The sequence below is a fragment of the Schistocerca piceifrons genome, chromosome 9 (genome assembly GCF_021461385.2).
Source record: "Schistocerca piceifrons isolate TAMUIC-IGC-003096 chromosome 9, iqSchPice1.1, whole genome shotgun sequence".
Classification (NCBI taxonomy): Eukaryota; Metazoa; Arthropoda; class Insecta; order Orthoptera; family Acrididae; genus Schistocerca; species Schistocerca piceifrons.
In genome coordinates, this window is record NC_060146.1 from 63,087,714 (window position 1) to 63,106,641 (window position 18,928).

General features: G+C 43.4%; 1 protein-coding gene across 1 annotated transcript in view; it reads left to right on the top strand.

Annotated features, from left to right (window-relative positions):
• Positions 1-7,701: 7,701 nt before the first annotated feature.
• Positions 7,702-18,928, top strand: part of LOC124717092 (lysosomal-associated transmembrane protein 4B-like) — a 233,836-nt gene continuing 222,609 nt past the window's right edge. The window contains exon 1 of the mRNA XM_047243797.1: positions 7,702-7,852. The gene's annotated coding sequence lies outside the window, so the exon portion shown is untranslated. The remainder of the gene's footprint in view (positions 7,853-18,928) is intronic.

Genomic DNA, 18,928 nt, shown 5'->3' on the forward strand with positions numbered 1-18,928 from the left:
GCGATTACTTACTTTATTCAAATTTGAATTCGTCAAGACATTGTTAAGCACCCTGTAGGGGAAGAGGCGCTGTCCTAAGTACAGCTCTGAGGGCAAAGGGAAGGTCCCGGTTTCAAGTCCCGGTCTGGCACACAGTTTGCATCTGCCAGGGAGTCTCAGAGTTTTCATTTCTTATCTCGGAACTGTGTTTCTCTTTCAGAATTTCTCCTTGGTTTTCCTCTAGTGGTTGCTCAGTGTACAGGCTGGATGACACCAGAGAGAAGCTACAACCGCCGGCCGAAGTGGCCGTGCGGTTAAAGGCGCTGCAGTCTGGAACCGCAAGACCGCTACGGTCGCAGGTTCGAATCCTGCCTCGGGCATGGATGTTTGTGATGTCCTTAGGTTACTTAGGTTTAACTAGTTCTAAGTTCTAGGGGACTAATGACCTCAGCAGTTGAGTCCCATAGTGCTCAGAGCCATTTGAACCATTTTTAGAAGCTACAACCGTGTCTCACTCCCTTCTCAACCACTGCTTCTCTTTCATGTTCTTCGGCTCTTATAACTGCGGTCTGGTTTCTGGACGAGTTTTAGATAACCCTTCGCTCCCCGTATTGTGTCGCTGGTATCCCAAGACTTATGGCGCTCACTAAGAAAACACGCGCCGATTGTCCGCCGGAGAATTGCAGCCAGGAAGATTCGGAATAAGAATCGTCATATTGCCTCCATTATTCGTAATCCTCGAAAGTCTATGTCTGTTTTTGTTCACAAACATCTGCATATGAAGCACTTAGATTTTGCATATGGTGGGCAAATTGATCAAGTTGATTTTTTAAGTATTAGTGAATTAAAGGGTCCAGCTATTAGTGATGCTTTTATTGCGATTATAAGTCAATTATATGTTCTAAAGCTGTTATTAGATTTTGTAACTTTGATGTTAAGTATTCGTTTGAAGTTCAGAAAACAGCGTCTAATGAAGTTGATAAAGACGCACGTGAAGCTGCTATTGCTTCTATTTCAGCTAAGTCATATGATCAACGCTTGGAGTTATGTGAGAAAGCTGTTACATATCTTAGTTCTGCTAATGTTCTTGCATCTACTACTAATGATTTAGTATTTTTTGGCAATCCAGTACGTAATCCAAAAGTTTGTATTTCAGTCAGGTTATTAAATGTCTTCATCAGCTTCCATGATTCCATTGTCGATATTTCGTCCCAAACCTTCTGGAATTGGCTTCATCACCTATTTTATTTGCAAAATGATCCCCGTTTGGGAAGGATTCTGAGGTCCCCTTTACACGAAATCAAACACAGATTGGGGACAGCGCAAGTGAATTCTCTCTGGTGTAAACGGCAGGCGCGTGTGAACAAACGGCATTCGGGCGTGTTCGGCTGGCATTCGCTTGTCTTAGCTCATATCCTGCTTGTTATCTTCTTTTAGAGAACGATGAAAGGAAGTTCGCATCATCTCCGCTTCGGTTCCAGCACTACGGAAAGCTTGATATTGCTGATAGGAGAATATTCTAGGGCGTCCTGAAAATTAATGCCTCCGAATTTTTTTATGTCAAAACTCTTACAGATGTTTGGATAAAACACGCATTAATAACATTCTACGTCTTTTCTTCTTCATGTCTGCATATTAATTTCTCACTGTGATCACCCTGCCGACGAACACATTTCTCATAACGAGAGACCACTTTCTTGATGCCATAATTATACAATGTTTGACTTTGTTGACGGAGCCGCAACCTCACCTTGTGCTTGCACAGCTTCCTCTCTGTCAAGGTGAAGACCTCAAAGGTGTTCTTTAAACTCTGGAAATAAATGAAAAGCGGATGAGGCCAAGTCAGGACTGTATGGAGGGCGTTGGATGACAGTGAACCGAAGCGTCTGGTTGTTGCAGATGTCGCAGCCCTCGTGTGTGATCCGGCGTTGACATGCTGAAGAGGAGGCAGCTCCGTGTGTGGACCAACTCTTCGAATTCGAAACTCGATTACAGCGCGTTTGTTTCTCATACGCCGACAGAGTTAGGCCACACACCGCGGTGGTAACACACTACAATTCCGAGCCCTCTAGCGGCAGAGGGCTGCAAATACGTAGACGAGTAGAGACGTGGAATGTTAATAACGCGTGCTGTAATTCAAAAACTATAAGAGTTTTTACATAAACAATTATGAGGCATTACTTTTCAGCACTCCCTTTTAGATATGATAGGTTATCTCGGGATCGAAGATATCCGCTGCATAAATGCCGAAGGACAAGAAATATGATTGATAGAAAATTGTCGAAGCACTCAGAGGTCCAACTGGGGACGTGAGAAATACGGTTAATTCATTATATATTTACGACAAGGAGGAACGGAGTGAATAAATACGACCTTTGTATTTCTTTTTATTAAAAAAGGAAAAGCGGAATAAACCTTCTTGGAAGTAAACAAGTCGGAATATGTCCCTATTATGCTGATTAAAATTAACTATATTGACACGCTCTGCTAAACAATACTTTGGTACAGACATTCCCTGCTACCACAATTATTTCCAACACGACAAATATTAATTTTCCCACTTAATCATATTAATAAATTTAGACATCGTTCATAAATTGTGGTTTGACAATAGACAATAGAAATATACACGTCTTACAAACTTTTCAGGGAAAAAGTCATGCCAGAGGAACAGATATTGACGTGGCTAGATGAACCACCAGACGAGGATATTTACATAGAGGGTCTGTCATCAGATACTGACGCAGCCTCTGCTACAGCTGCTTCTCAATATACATATCGTGAAACCTTTCTTGGATGGAATAACAGAATGGTTGAAGCAACTCGCTCCTCCAGCAAAAACTGCCCGTCAGAATATTGTAACACAGCTTCCAGGTGTGAATGGTATTTCAAAAAATTCGAAAACAATTTTGGAATTCCGGAAATTATTTTTTCCAGATAGCGTAATTTGTCGCATTGTGGAATACACAAACGAAGAACTTGACAGAATGGAAGCGTATTATTCACGGAGTGCTCGAGACTGCCCACGGGCAGATTTTGAAGAGTTATCTGCTTTCTTTGGTATATTACATCTCGCAAGAGTGAAAAAGGCACAGCATCTCAGTACCGATGAGCTGTGGGCCACTGATGGGACTGCACCGGATTTCTTTATTGCATCGATGAGCAAACGAAGGTTCCACACGCTATGACGAAAAATCTACGAGAGCTCAGAGAAAGGAGACAGATAATCTGGCACCTATTAGAGAAATATTTGAAGAATTTGTGGATGTTTACAAGAAGAGCTACAGTGCCGGTGCATTGTCAGCAATAGACGAGATGTTAGAACCATTCCGTCGATGTTGGAAATTCAGGCAGTACATAGCAAACATGTTGTTGTTGTTGTTGTTGTGGTCTTCAGTCCTGAGACTGATTTGATGCAGCTCTCCATGCTACCCTATCCTGGGCAAGCTTCTTCATCTCCCAGTACCTACTGCAACCTACGTCCTTCTGAATCTGCTTAGTGTATTCATCTCTTGGTCTCCCTCTACGATTTTTACCCTCCACGCTGCACTCCAATGCTAAATTTGTGATCCCTTGATGCCTCAGAACATGTCCTACCAACCGGTCCCTTCTTCTTGTCAAGTTGTGCCACAAATTCCTCTTCTCCCCAATTCTATTCAATACCTCCTCATTAGTTATGTGATCTACCCATCTAATCTTCAGCATTCTTCTGTAGCACCACATTTCGAAAGCTTCTATTGTCTTCTTGTCTAAACTATTTATCGTCCATGTTTCTCTTCTATACATGGCTACACTCCATACAAATACTTTCAGAAACGACTTCCTGACACTTAAATCTATACTCGATGTTAACAAATTTCTCTTCTTCCGAAACACTTTCCTTGCCATTGCCAATCTACATTTTATATCCTCTCTACTTCGACCATCATCAGTTATTTTGCTCCCCAAATAGCAAAACTCCTTCACTACTTTAAGTGTCTCATTTCCTAATCTACTTCCCTCAGAATCATCCGACTGAATTCGACTACATTCCATTATCCTCGTTTTGGTTTTGTTCAAGTTCATCTTATATCCTCCTTTCAAGACACTGTCCATTCCGTTCAACTGCTCTTCCAAGTCCTTTGCTGTCTCTGACAGAATAACAATGTCATCGGCGAACCTCAAAGTTTTTATTTCTTCTCCATGGATTTTAATACCTACTCCGAAGTTTTCTTTTGCTTCCTTTACTGCTTGCTCAATATACAGATTGAATAGCAATGGGGAGAGGCTACAACCATGTCTCACTCCCTTCCCAACCACTGCTTCTCTTTCAAGTCCCTCGACTCTAATAACTGCCATCTGGTTTCTGTACAAATTTAAATAGCCTTTCGCTCCCTGTATTTTACCGCTGCCACCTTTAGAATTTGAAAGAGAGTATTCCAGTCAACATTGTCAAAAGCTTTCTCTAAGTCTACAAATGCTAGAAACGTAGGTTTGCCTTTCCTTAATCTTTCTTCTAAGATACGTCGTAAGGTCAGTATTGCCTCACGTGTTCCAACATTTCTACGGAATCCAAACTGATCTTCCCCGAGGTCGGCTTCTTCCAATTTTTTCCATTCGTCTGTAAAGAATTCGCTTTAGTATTTTGCAGTTGTGACTTATTAAACTGATAGTTCCTTAATTTTCACATGTGTCAACACCTGCTTTCTTTGGGATTGGAATTATTATATTCTTCTTGAAGTCTTGGGGTATTTCGCCTGTTTCATACATCTTGCTCACCAGATAGTAGAGTTTTGTCAGGACTGGCTCTCACAAGGCCGTCAGTAGTTCTAATGGAATGTTGTCTACTCCCGGGGCCTTGTTTCGACTCAGGTCTTTCAGTGCTCTGTCAAACTCTTCACGCAGTATCGTATCTCCCATTTCATCCTCATCTACATCCACTTCCATTTCCATAATATTGTCCTCAAGAACATCGTCCTTGTATAGACCCTCTATATACTCCTTCCACCTTTCTTCTTTCCCTTCTTTGCTTAGAACTGGGTTTCCATCTGAGCTCTTGATATTCATACAAGTGGTTCTCTTTTCTCCAAAGGTCTCTTTAATTTTCCTATAGGCAGTATCTATCTTACCCCTAGTGAGATTAGCCTCTATATCCTTACATTTGTCCTCTCCTGCTTCATTTATTGCATTTTTATATTTTCTCCTTTCATCAATTAAATTCAATATTTCTTCTGTTACCCAAGTATTTCTACTAGCCCTCGTCTTTTTACCTACTTGATCCTTGGCTGCCTTCACTACTTCATCCCTCAGAGCTACCCATTCTTCTTCTACTGTATTTCTTTCCCCCATTCCTGTCAATTGTTCCCTTATGCACTCCCTGAAACTCTGTACAACCTCTGGTTTTTTCAGTTTATGCAGGTCCCATCTCCTTAAATTCCCACCTTATTGCAGTTTCTTCAGTTTTAATAGCAAACAAGCCTGCAAAATATAGCGTCAAGGTATATGCGCTCTGTGATGCCAGAACGTTTTACACGCTAAATGTGGAAGTATATGCAGGCAAACAGCCTACTGGGATATATCAGGTACACAATCATGCAGAGAACGTGGTGTTAGGATTGATTCGACCGATTGACAAAACGGGCAGAAACGTGACGATGGACAATTGTTTTACATCTATACCATTTGCTAACAAAATGAACGCCGATCATCGACTCACAGTAGTAGGTACTCTACGGAAGAATAAAAGAGAAACTCCACCGGAACTTCTGGGCGTAAAGCGTAGGCAACTAAACAGCAGCATATTCGCATTTGGAGAAAAACCAAGCAACAACTGCTTGATTTGCTCATACTTCCCAAAAAAGAAACAGAAAAAGAATGTTCTAATGTTATCCATCACACACAGCGACTATGCTGTAGACGCTGACAGTGCCGAAGCGAACAAACCTGAGGTCATTCCATTTTACAACCTCACAAAAGGAGGTGTAGATGTTGTCGACCGTTTGAAATCAGAATATTCTGTTTCAAGAATAATCAACCCCTGCCTCTTACACTGTTTTTCGGCTTGTTGAACATCGGAGCAATAAATGCTCAAATAGTATATAAAGTAAACACAAATGACTTAATTCCACGGAGAAGATACATCACAGAATTGAGAGTATGATGCTTACAAAAGCCCACATGATCAAACGCATGTCGATTCCAAGGATATCACTTCGCTTGAAGGAGAAAATAAAACTTCTTGTACACATCTGCAAACTACCGATAGCTAAAAGACGAAAATAAATCAAGAGGAAAAACAAGATGTCACTACTGCCCTAAAAGGAAAAACAGTTTCAGACAGCATCGCTGCCATCGTTGTTCCAGCCCTGTCTGTAAAAAACATACAGCATCGAGTGTTCTTATTTGCCAGGAGTGTACGTCACAAGAAGACATATCTGAATCTGACTAGTAAAAAAAGAGTGTGGTTAACCTTAATTCATCGCTTCCTATAAATATTACGAACTGCTCTTCACACAGGTGTTGTAATTGTAATCAAAAAAGTTTTGTAAATGCATTCCCACTGCATTCTTGTTGTTGCACACGTAAATTGTTCTCACTGAACACTTAAGACTTTTCACTGAGATGATTTCTACCACGCACCACATCATCTCAGTGAAAAATCTTAATGAGAACAATTTACTTGTGCAACAACAAGAATGCTTTTACATCTGCTGGACAAATTTTATGAAAACAAAGGCTCGAAACCGACGTTTCACGATAATTAATCTGTAAAAAACACACCACATGTCATAAAGAAAGCATGTAAACCGTCTGAGGATGAATCACAACGATTCGAAACCGGCAACGGTAGCCTTTGAATAAAGGAACTGAAAGTAAATTTGTGGCTGGTTGCTGTCCTAACACCATCAACATTTGTCTTCAAACAACAGCCACGGTCTCCGTCATGTCATCATATGACAAAATTGCAACGAACATAGGCTAGATTTGTTGTAGCTATGTTACAGTGTCAAACAATTATTATCACGAAAAATTCCATATTGTAAACACTATGTGATTATAATAACGTAACAGTAAGTTGACAGTTGGTCTCTCGATGCCATATGGCCGTCAAATCCACTACAAATGTAATCAATAAAACTGACATTCTTGATCATAAGTAAGGCGTAAATCAATTCATTATTCGCAACACCCAGAGGTGCACTTGCAAGAGGTACTGTAAGCCTAAACAGGCAAGCTTGTTCTGCAGAAAAATCTGAATACAAGCAAATAAATATCACGTTCAGTTACTGGAATTGACTTATAGTGAAATCTTTTCTGAATATCAAAGTTTTGCATCGTGGCTCTAAATATATAGTGTTGTATCCTGTACGACAATTATTAGCGCCAAGAAAACAACTACGCAGTGTTTATGGGCTTATGCTCGTTATGCTCTGTTATCTTCCGTTCCCCCTAGTGTCAACGTTTGTTTCACAGATACGCCCGCATGGTAGTCAACACTGGCGAAAGCTCCTTCGCTTCCATTCGCTCCGGTGTAAACCAGACTTAAGACGCGGTAAGTACCCCCTGCCACGTACTTAGCTGTGGTGTCGCACGAGTGATGATTTTTGTCCACTCTCCACGCGCGGTTTCGCAGTGGGTTTGGCCGACACCGTTCGCGACGGCTCGTGTGACGTCACGTTCCCGCGCTGCGCAGTCGTGTTCTGCGCACGCTGGCAGCTATAACCCCGCCCGGGCGCCTTGCCTGTGTAGCAGTGAGACGCAAGCAGCGGTGCGAAGCGTTGGACGTGCCTTCGAAACACTACCAGGGCGGCGTCTTGCGGCATTCTTCGAGAGTGACAGATACCTGTGGATTGACAGTCGCGCAACTTGGCGGTCGGTGACTTCGCAGTTACTGGTGAGTACCCCACTTTTCATCGAGTAATAGCTGGCAGTTAACCTTGACATACAGCCCCATTCCGTCGTCATGGCAACTCGAAGTGTTCCGCTACATATTTGCACGCAAACGCACGTACGATTAGCAATACGAAGAGAATTTTTTTTCCTTTGTATTTATTACGTGGTTTAATGCTCCAGAGGCATACGGGGCCGTTCTCAGGCGTTGTTAACTCTTCCCTTGTGGAACATAAAGATGCGAGTTCGAATAACAGCGATACCTAAGGCAGACATTGAGGTGAGAAAAGTCACGGGATAGCGGTATGCAAATATACTGAGGCCGTAGTATCGCGCACACAAAGTATAAAAAGACAGTGCATGGGCGAGCTGTCATTTTCTACTCAGGCGATTCATGTGAAAAGGTTTCCGACGTGATTAAGGCCGCATGGTGGGAATTAAGACTTTGAACGCGGAATGGTTCGAGTATAATGACTTTTCTGGAGACTAGAAATCTACTCTGTAGGAATCAGCAAGGGTTTCGAAAAGGACGATCGTGTGAAACCCAGCTTGCGCTATTCGTCCACGAGACTCGGAGGGCCATAGGCACGGTTTCCCAGGTAGATGCCGTGTTTCTTGACTTCAGCAAGGGGTTTGATACAGTTCCCCACGGTCGTTTAATGAACAAAGTAAGAGCATATGGACTATCAGACCGGTTGTGTGATTAGATGGAAGAGTTTCTAGACAACAGAATGCAGCAAGTCATTGTCAATGGAGAGAATTCTTCCGAAGTAAGAGTGATTTCAGGTGTGGCACAGGGGAGTGTCGTAGGTTTTTGCGGATGATGCTGTAGTACATCCAGAGTTCGTAACAATGGAAAATTGTACTGAAATGCAGGAGGATCTGCAACGAATTGACACATGGTGCAGGGAATGGCAATTGAATCTCAATGTAGACAAGTGTAATGTGCTGCGAATACTTAGAAAGAAGGATCCTTTCTCATTTAGCTACAATATAGCAGATCAGCAACTGGAAGCAGTTAATTCCATAAATTATCTGGGAGTAGGCATTAGGAGTGATTTAAAATGTAATGGCCATATAAAATTAATCGTCGGTAAGGCAGATGCCAGACTGAGATTCATTGGAAGAATCCTAAAGAAATGCAGTCCGAAAACAAAGGAAGTAGGTTACAGTACGCTTGTTCGCCCACTGCTTGAATACTGCTCAGCAGTTTGGGATCCGTACCAGATAGAGTTGATAGAAGAGATAGAGAAGATCCAACGGAGAGCAGCGCGCTTCGTTACAGGGGCATTTAGTAATCGCGAAAGCGTTACGGAGATGATAGATAAACTCCAGTGGAACACTCTGCAGGAGAGACGCTCAGTAGCTCGGTACGGGCTTTTGTTGAAGTTTCGAGAACATGCCTTCACCGAGGAGTCAAGCGGTATATTGCTCCCTCCTACGGATATCTCGCGAAGAGACCATGAGGATAAAATCAGAGAGATTAGAGCCCACACAGGGGCATACCGACTATCTTTCTTTGCATGAACAATACGAGACTGGAATAGAAGGGAGAAGTGATAGAGGTACTCAGGGTACCCTCCGCCACACGCCGTCAGGTGGCTTGTGGGGTATGGATGTAGATGGTAGTTGGAGCTAGACAGATGGGACAGTCATTTCGGAAACCGGTAGGGAATTCAATATGCCGAAATCCTCAGTATCAAGAGTGTGCCAAGAATACCAAATTACTGGCCCTACCTCTCACCACAGACAACTTGGTGGTCGTCGTCCTTCACTTAACGACCGAGAGCAGCGGCGTTTGCGTGGAGTTGTCAGTGCTAACAGACAAGCAACACTGCGTGAAATAACGGCAGAAATCAATGTGGGGTGTGCGACGAAAGTAACAGCTGGGACAGTGCTGCGAAATCTGGCGTTAATGATGCTGTGGCAGCAGACAACTGACACGAGTGCCTTTGTTAACAGCACAACATCGCCTGCAGCGCCTCTCCTTGGCTCGTCACCATATCGGTTGGACAATAGACGACTGAAAAACCGATGTCTGGTCAGATGAGCCCCGATTTCAGTTGGTAGGAGCTGATAATATGGTTCGAGTGTGACGTAGACTCCACGAAGCCACGGACTCACGTTTGTCTACAAGGCATTGTGCAAGCTGGTGATGGCTCCTTAATGGTGTAGGCTGTGTTAACATTGAGCGGGCTGAGTCCTCTGGCACAACAGGACATTATGCTGTTGACTCGGCCACTGTTTCTATGTTTCGATACAGTGTATCGATACGTGGAACTGTTTCATTGTTTCGGAACGGCTGTGGTTCACTGTTTCGAAACACTCGTGTTTCATTCCGCCCCTGTCTCGGATAACCGGACCAGATTCGATCTCGAGCCAGACACAGAAACTGTATCGTTGTTTCAAAATAAGGCTGTTTCAGTCCACCTGTGCTTGGAACGGACTAATTGTATCGAAACAGTGATGTTTCATTCCGCTCTGTGTCGGACGAGATTCGGGATCGTCACAGGTACTGAAACACAACATACCACTTCATGAAACACTTTCAAGAGCGTCGAAATCTTTTTGACAAGGAATAGCATGAAGCTCAAGATATCCGAAAATAAAGCTTCGTTTCTAGCTGACCATCATATTCCGATATGGCGTAACATGTGCTTTACAAACACTAACCAAACAATAAAACAACGCATACTATTCACATTCAAAATAATAAATATGTGAAAATCATTCAGTTAAATTACACTTTTTGATAACATACGCTTCTCTGTTCATGTACAGTAATCGTATTAAGAAAAACAAGTAAGCCTACAACATTTTGAATAAAAAAAGGCGTAGAGTGACAGTTATTAGCCATATACATAAATTTGATGTAGGTATAATTGCAAGCAATCTGTTTGACATATCACTGATAGTGTAAGGGTGAACGGGAAGGGCTAGGAAGCATGGTGAATTTATAGTAACGGTTCGGAACACCTTGAAAGACAAATTTTTTTTCTGTTATTTTGTTATTTATTCGAATTATTTGGCGTTATTTGTGAGTCTATAGTCACTGTGCCTATTATCATCAATGATTCCCTTTGTGTGCTGGAAATTAGCAGGATGGGTATATTACCCATACTAACGGAATGTGGAAATCCCAGTAGCATATCCGTTGTTTCTGCAGTTTGCTCCCACTTCCAGCTCCGTTCGTGGTGGCTCTTCTGTGTTCAGCTATGGCTGTCCTCAGCCGATTGAAAAGTATGAAAGTCACACGACACGAAAGCAGCGCATTTGCCGCAGGAAATACGAAACTGCCAAGACGCCTAAGTGATAGTTTCATACTTTCTGCGATATGATTAGCACTCTAGCACCTCATTTGTATTTATGTGGACATACTTATATAGTAGACAGCGCGGGATTAGCCGAGCAGTCTAGGGCGTTGCACTCATGGATTGTGCGGCTGGTCCCGGCGGATGTACGCGTCCTCTCTCGGGCACGGGTGTGTGTGTGTTTGTCCTTAGGATAATTTAGGTTAAGTGGTGTGTAATCTTCGGGACTGATGACCTTAGCAGTTAAGTCCCATAAGATTTCACACACATTTGAACATTTTTGGGGCAATTCCAGCAGGACAATGCGACACCCCAAACGTCCAGAATTGCTATGGAGTGGCTCCAGGAATACTCTTCAAACACTCCCTCTGGCCACCAAACCTCCAGACATGAACGTTACTGAGCGTATCTGGGATGGCTTGCAACGTGCTGTTCAGAGGAGATCTCCACCTTCTCGTACTCTTATGGATTTGTGGACAGCACTGCAGAAATCATGGTGTCGGTTCCCTCCAGCACTACTTCAGACATTAGTTGAGTCCCTGCCACGTTGTGTTGCGCGCTCCCTGTGGCCCTCGACGATATTAGGCAGGTGTACCGCTTTCTTTGGCTCTTCATTGTATATCCTATATAACACTTTTATCTGCAAAGACACAGTAATGCGAAATTAATTATTTCGAATTGTTCGTTTGATTTTAGATAGATATTTGTACTTCTGTTTCATTGGGCATATTTTTAACGATATTGTAATTACTGATACTAAAATTATAAACATTCTATATATGATAGGGCAAAATAATGGTATTTTTGGATTTGGGTAAACAAAATCATTACACATTTCTTGAGAACTGCTAAAGAAGTGAGACAATGTTGGGCTGAAATAACCACAGGCAATGGTGGGTGACATGAAACACGGTGGCGCACGAAATGTGTTACCATTTTGTTTTTGAATATCAACTTTATTGTCAATACTATTTTAAAGGAACATATACTACAATGAAGAGCCGTCCATGGAGATTTGGTCTAACTCAGCACATGCTCAATATGTCCACCATTTCGTTTCCTAACATCCTTCAAACAAACACTGAAGTTAGTGATTACCCTGCGGCACATGTCTTCCGTAATTTCACTGCAAGCTTGAAGAATAAGTCTTCTGAGCTCCATTAAATCACGTGGAAGTTTCGGGAAAATTTTTTCCTTTAGCTACCCCCCAAAGAAAAAAGTCTACTGGGGGGCCAATTTTGTCCGTCATTGAAGCGACCTGGAAACCTGAGTGAAATGATCTGCATGTCGAAATGCTCGTGTAAAAATTCCAATACAGTGTTTGCAGTATGTGGCCTTGCTCCATCTTGCATGAAGGGCGTGTTCAAGGGCAAGGCAGTAGCAACAAGCTTTGGAATGAAGCTATTGCGAAGCATGCTCAAATAACGCTCGCTGTTCACAGTTTCTTCAAAGAAAAAGGGTCCAATAAGTCCGTGACTGGAAATTGCTGCCCCCGATGTAATCCTCGGAGCATAATGTTGTCGTTCATGAAGCACTTGTGGGTTTTCAGTGGCCCAAAAGCATACATTTTGTTTGTTAACCACACCGTCTAAATGAATATGCGCCTCGTCTGAAAACCAAACGTTGTTGAGAGTTTCTTCCCTATCCTCCGCCCACTGAGCAAACAGTAGTCTCTGCTGCTTGTGTTCTTCAGTGAGCTTCTGTACACAGGTCATCTTGTATGGGTACATATGGAGGTCACTTTTAAGAATGCGTTGAACGGACCGTCTGGATATTGCCAGTTGCACTGCTGCCTTTCTACACGATTTCCCGGGACTTCTCTGCACAGCAACTCGTACCGCTTCAATATTCTCCGGCGAACAAACGGGCTTAGGCCGAGGTCGCTTCGCTTCCAGTACTGTTCCTTCCTGTACAATTTTATCGTACAACCTGTGGATGGTCTTCTTGCAAGGGAGCCATCGTGTGTTGAACTGTTGTCGAAAACGCCTCTGAGTCACAACAAGGCTTTTCGTTTCATGAAAAAGTAACACAATTGCCGATCGTTGCTGTGCCGTCGGTCTTCCATTGTCAGCCATTGCTGCTTACTAGTCTCCTAGCGGCAGTATCGTGAATTACACGTCATTTCGTACCTCATTTGTTTTTCCAAGTTCTGCTGGTACTGCTGCAGAGATCCCAGCGGGATATCTAATGTGCGTCGTAAATTGTGAAAGAAACAATTGGTAACACATTTCGTGTACGTAACAGAGGTGGAATGGTATACTGATAAAGCGATATGGTACAGTATCCACCACATGGGAAAGCAGGATAACACAGTAGTCATAAATAACATTCATGTTTGACACATGTCAGACTCCCAACATAAGAATCGGCATCCGACACTCAGTAAGGAATATGCCCTCCGTGGCCACTAGTCTACATTTTGCACCTCTTATTGTTGCTGGCTACCAAATTGTTGAGGAGTCCTTGTGGGATGTTTTCCCACTCCTCTATCTCACCCCCTTGCACGATTCAGGGAGGGGGTGTTCGTTGAGAAACACGTCTGAAAAGAGCATCGCAGGCATAAGCTGTAGGGTTTAGGTCCGGGGAGTATGCGGGCCATTCCTTACTGTCAATATCCTCATTCTTCAGTGTATAAGACAGCTCAGCGGTCCAGTATGCGCGGGCATTGTGGTCCGTAAACAAAAAGTCGGGACCTGATGCACTCCTAAACGATGGGCATGATCCAGAATAATCTCCCTGCAATACCGCTGTGCTGTAACAATACCTCGCAGAAAGATATGCAGCAGTGTTTGGCCACTGTGCACAATGCCTGCCCACACCATAACGCCTCGGCCATACCAGTGACGTTCACGAACATTCTATGATGTTCTAGCTCCCTACTTAGCAATCATATACAACCGCTCGCTCACCGATAGATCTGTACCTACAGATTGGAAAATTGCGCAGGTCGCACCAGTGTTTAAGAAGGGTAGTAGGAGCAATCCATCGAACTACAGACCTATATCATTGACGTCGGTTTGCAGTAGGGTTTTGGAGCATATACTGTATTCAAACACTATGAATCACCTCGAAGGGAACGATCTATTGATACGTAATCAGCATGGTTTCAGAAAACATCGTTCTTGTGCAACGCAGCTAGCTCTTTATTCGCACGAAGTAATGGCCGCTATCGTCAGGGGATCTCAGGTTGATTCCGTATTTCTGGATTTCCGGAAAGCTTTTGACACCTTTCCTCACAAGCGACTTCTAATCAAGCTGCGGGCCTATAGGGTATCGTCTCAGTTGTGCGACTGGATTCGTGATTTCCTGTCAGGAAGGTCGCAGTTCGTAGTAGTAGACGGCAAATCATCGAGTAAAACTGAAGTGATATCAGGTGTTCCCCAGGGAAGCGTCCTGGGACCTCTGCTGTTCCTGATCTATGTAAATGACCTGGGTGACAATCTGAGCAGTTCTCTTAGGTTGTTCGCAGATGATGCTCAAATTTATTTTCTTTCGTTTTCATTACACACCACATTCTTTTTCTGTAATTTACCGTCTAGTAAGGTCATCCGAAGACCAGTATCAGTTGCAAAGCGATTTAGAAAAGATTGCTGCTGTATGGTGTGGCAGGTGGCAGTTGACGCTAAATAACGAAAAGTGTGAGGTGATCCACATGAGTTCCAAAAGAAATCCGTTGGAATTCGATTACTCGATAAATAGTACAATTCTCAAGGTTGTCAATTCAACTAAGTACCTGGGTGTTAAATTTACGAACAACTTCAGTTGGAAAGACCACATAGATAATACTGTGGGGAAGGCGAGCCAAAGGTTGCGTTTCATTGGCAGGACACTTAGAAGATGCAACAAGTCCACTAAAGAGACAGCTTACACTACACTCGTTCGTCCTCTGTTAGAATATTGCTGCGCGGTGTGGGATCCTTACCAGGTGGCATTGACGGAGGACATCGAAAGGGTGCAAAAAAGGGCAGCTCGTTTTGTATTATCACGTAATAGGGGAGAGAGTGTGGCAGATATGATACGCGAGTTGGGATGGAAGTCATTAAAGCAAAGACGTTTTTCGTAGCGGCGAGATCTATTTACGAAATTTCAGTCACCAACTTTATCTTCCGAATGCGAAAATATTTTGTTGAGCCCAACCTACATAGGTAGGAATGACCATCAAAATAAAATAAGAGAAATCAGAGCTCGAACAGAAAGGTTTAGGTGTTCGTTTTTCCCGCGCGCTTTTCGGGAGTGGAATGGTAGAGAGATAGTACGATTGTGGTTCGATAAACCCTCTGCCAAGCACTTGAATGTGAATTGCAGAGTAATCATGTAGATGTAGATGTAGAAGTGTGTTCCCCTCTCTCTCCCCACCAACTGGTTCCAGAATCACTTGCCACAGTGAAGCGGGAATCATTGGAGAACACCACTCTGGACCACCATAGCTGACCTCTGCCAACATGCTCCCTATACTGACGAATACCTACTCAACAATGGAGCGGTGGAAACTGGATGCACTTAACAGGCTTCCGAGCAGACAAAGCAGCCTAATTTAAACGCCGCGAAATGCTTCAGGCTGAGACAGTTGCCGGTAGCAGTTGCAAGGTCTGCACCGATCTACGTAGCACTGAGATGTCTTTTCCTTTTCGCCACTAGGGCCTGCATTTTTTCGCATAGCAGCGGCCATTTTTAGTCGCGAGATGACGCTTTTATATACACTCATTACTGTGGCCACAGTAGTGTCACTTTTTCGGCCTCGAGCTGTGAAACTGCTCGTCCACGATCGTAAGCACTCAAATCAAGTTTAAGAGACATGTTCCCGTACACCTCCCAGAATCTCGCACTAACCGGTTCCACAACAGCCTGCGCCAAACATCGTGCTGCATGAAACGTCGAATGCACACCAAGCGTTCGTGCACTGGCTTCGCTGCAGCTAATGCGCTCCGGCCTCTAAATTTCTACATCTACACTCCGCAAGCCACCCGACGGTGTGTGGCGGAGGGTACCTTGAGTACCTCTGTAAGTAGGCTGTTTAGGTTTTTATGTTGGTAACGTCACGTAGCGCTCTGTATGAAAATCACTGACTGTGCTGTGTGCAGTCTGTGGCTGGTCTGCATTGTTCGAATATTTGCCATTGTAGTGTTAGGCAGTTGGATGTGAACAGCGCGTAGCGTTGCGCAATTGGAGGTGAGCCGCCAGCAGTGGTGGATGTGGGGAGAGAAATGGCGGAGTTTTGAGAGTGGATGATCCGGACGTGTGTCCATCACAGACAGTACATTTGTAAGACTGGATGTCATGAACTGATATATACATTATGACTTTTGAACACCATTAAGGTGAATACATTGTTTGTTCTCTATCAAAATCTTTCATTTGCTAACTATGCCTATCAGTAGTTAGTGCCTTCAGTAGTTAGAATCTTTTATTTACCTGGCAGTATTGGCGCACGCTGTATTGCAGTAGTTCGAGTAAGGAAGATTTTTGTGAGGTAAGTGGTTCATGAAAGGTATAGGTTATTGTTAGTCAGGGCCATTCTTTTGTAGGGATTATTGAAAGTCAGATTGCGTTGCGCTAAAAATATTATGTGTAAGCTTAGTGTTGATCAGAATAAGTAAAGAGAGAAATGTCTGAGTACTTTCAGTTCTGCTCAGCTGTTTGAAAATCAAGTAACGTAAGAGGTTTATCAGCACAGTAATTCACTAATTTTTCTAAGGGGACGTTTCACCTCTATCGGTTATCCCTTCTGTTCCAGTCTCGTATTGTTCGCGGAAAGAAAGATTGTCGGTATGCCTCTGTGTGGGCTCTAATCTCTCTGATTTTATCCTCATGGTCTCTTCGCGAGATATACGTAGGAGGGAGCAATATACTGCTCGACTCCTCGGTGAAGGTATGTTCTCGAAACTTCAACAAAAGCCCGTACCGAGCTACTGAGCGTCTCTCCTGCAGTGTGTTCCACTGGAGTTTATCTATCATCTCCGTAACGCTTTCGCGATTACTAAATTATCCTGTAACGAAGCGCGCTGCTCTCCGTTGCATGTTCTCCATCTCTTCTATCAACCCTATCTGGTACGGATCCCACACTGCTGAGCAGTATTCAAGCAGTGGGCGAACAAGCGTACTGTAACCTACTTCCTTTGTTTTCGGATTGCATTTCGTTAGGATTCTTCCAATGAATCTCAGTCTGGCATCTGCTTTACCGACGATCAACTTTATACGGTCATTACATATTAAATCAGTCGTAATGCCTACTCCCAGATAATTTATGGAATTAACTGCTTCCAGTTGCTGACCTATATTGTAGCTAAATGATAAAGGATCTTTCTTTCTATGTATTCGCAGCACATTACACTTGCCTACATTGAGATTCAATTGCCATTCCCTGCACCATGCGTCAATTCGTTGCAGATCCTCATGCATTTTCCATTGTCACAACGTCTCGCTATACTGCAGCATCATTCGCAAAAAGCCTCAGTGAACTTCCGATGTTATGCGCAAGGTCATTTATATATATATATATTGTGAATATCAGCGGTCCTACGACACTCCCCTGCGGCACACCTACTATCGCTGTTCGGGTCGTTCCGTAGCGATTGTCGGTTGTCAGATAGCAGTAATCAGTTGCTCCTTAACAAGTGCCAATTGTTCCTCAGCAGTTGTGGAGCAGTTTTAAACAAATCTCATCAAAAAAGGAAAATCGATGTTGCTCTGTTAACGCTTTGCCATCCGGCAACACCACAGTGGTTCAAAAATTGTTCGAATGGCTCTGACCACTATGGGACCGGCCGGTAATAAAACAAGAAAAACTGTTTGGTCGAGGCACAACCAAATTTCCTTATTACTACTAGGAAGCAAACGCGGAGAAGAAAACAGCTTCGACCACAAAATGATTATCCAGAGAAGTTTCAAGCAATCACCGGCTGCCGACTGGAGGGGGGCCGAGCGGTTCTAGGCTCTACAGTCTGGAACCGCGCGACCGCTGCGGTCACAGGTTCGAATGCTGCGTCGGGTGTGGATGTGTGTGCTGTCCTTAAGCCCGGTCCACACGCAACGATCTGTCTGCGCAGACATTGGCGCAGATGTCTGTACATGCAAAAGATCGCTGCAAATGTGGTGTGTTCACACGACACAAAGCCCAATCTACTACTCGCCCGCCATCTGTCGGTGTAGAAAAGAAATATCTGTGGCAAGCGACTACGCTCCCCGTAAACGTCAAAAATGTAATTCAGTTATTCTGAAATATAGAAATGGAGGAAGTTCTGTTGTGGTCTGTGTTCGCAACTTGTGTTGCAAAAAACATTCAGATCAGCCGCAGGAAACAGAGAAAGCGGTCAAAATGGTGTAGACAGTGGCTGCTAAAGCGAAAGCAGTTTTCTCACGTAAATTTACTGCGAGAGTTGCAGAAAGCCAAGCAGGTCAAAATACCATAACGTTGGCTGGTATACTTGATCTACTCCTACACCAGATCTTCTAGATTTCTGAACTTTGGATAACTCTTTTCGGTAAACAGTTGGCAACGAATTTTTTTTTTTTATTACTGTTTCTCTGTTTGCCGAGGCGTCAACTGCCCACAATTTTTCAATTAGAGCATTGTGTGGTGCTGTCTTTTTGTCTCGGTCACTATATTCTTTACTTTTAATCTTCCACAAACATAGGTGGTTTCTATATATTTCAATTAATTCACTTACAAACTCTCGAAAACACTGACGAGTATCAGCCATTTTAATGCCCTATGCGCACAAATACAAACACTAGGCTTAGCAAACAGCTGTTTCGCGCCAGATTTGCAG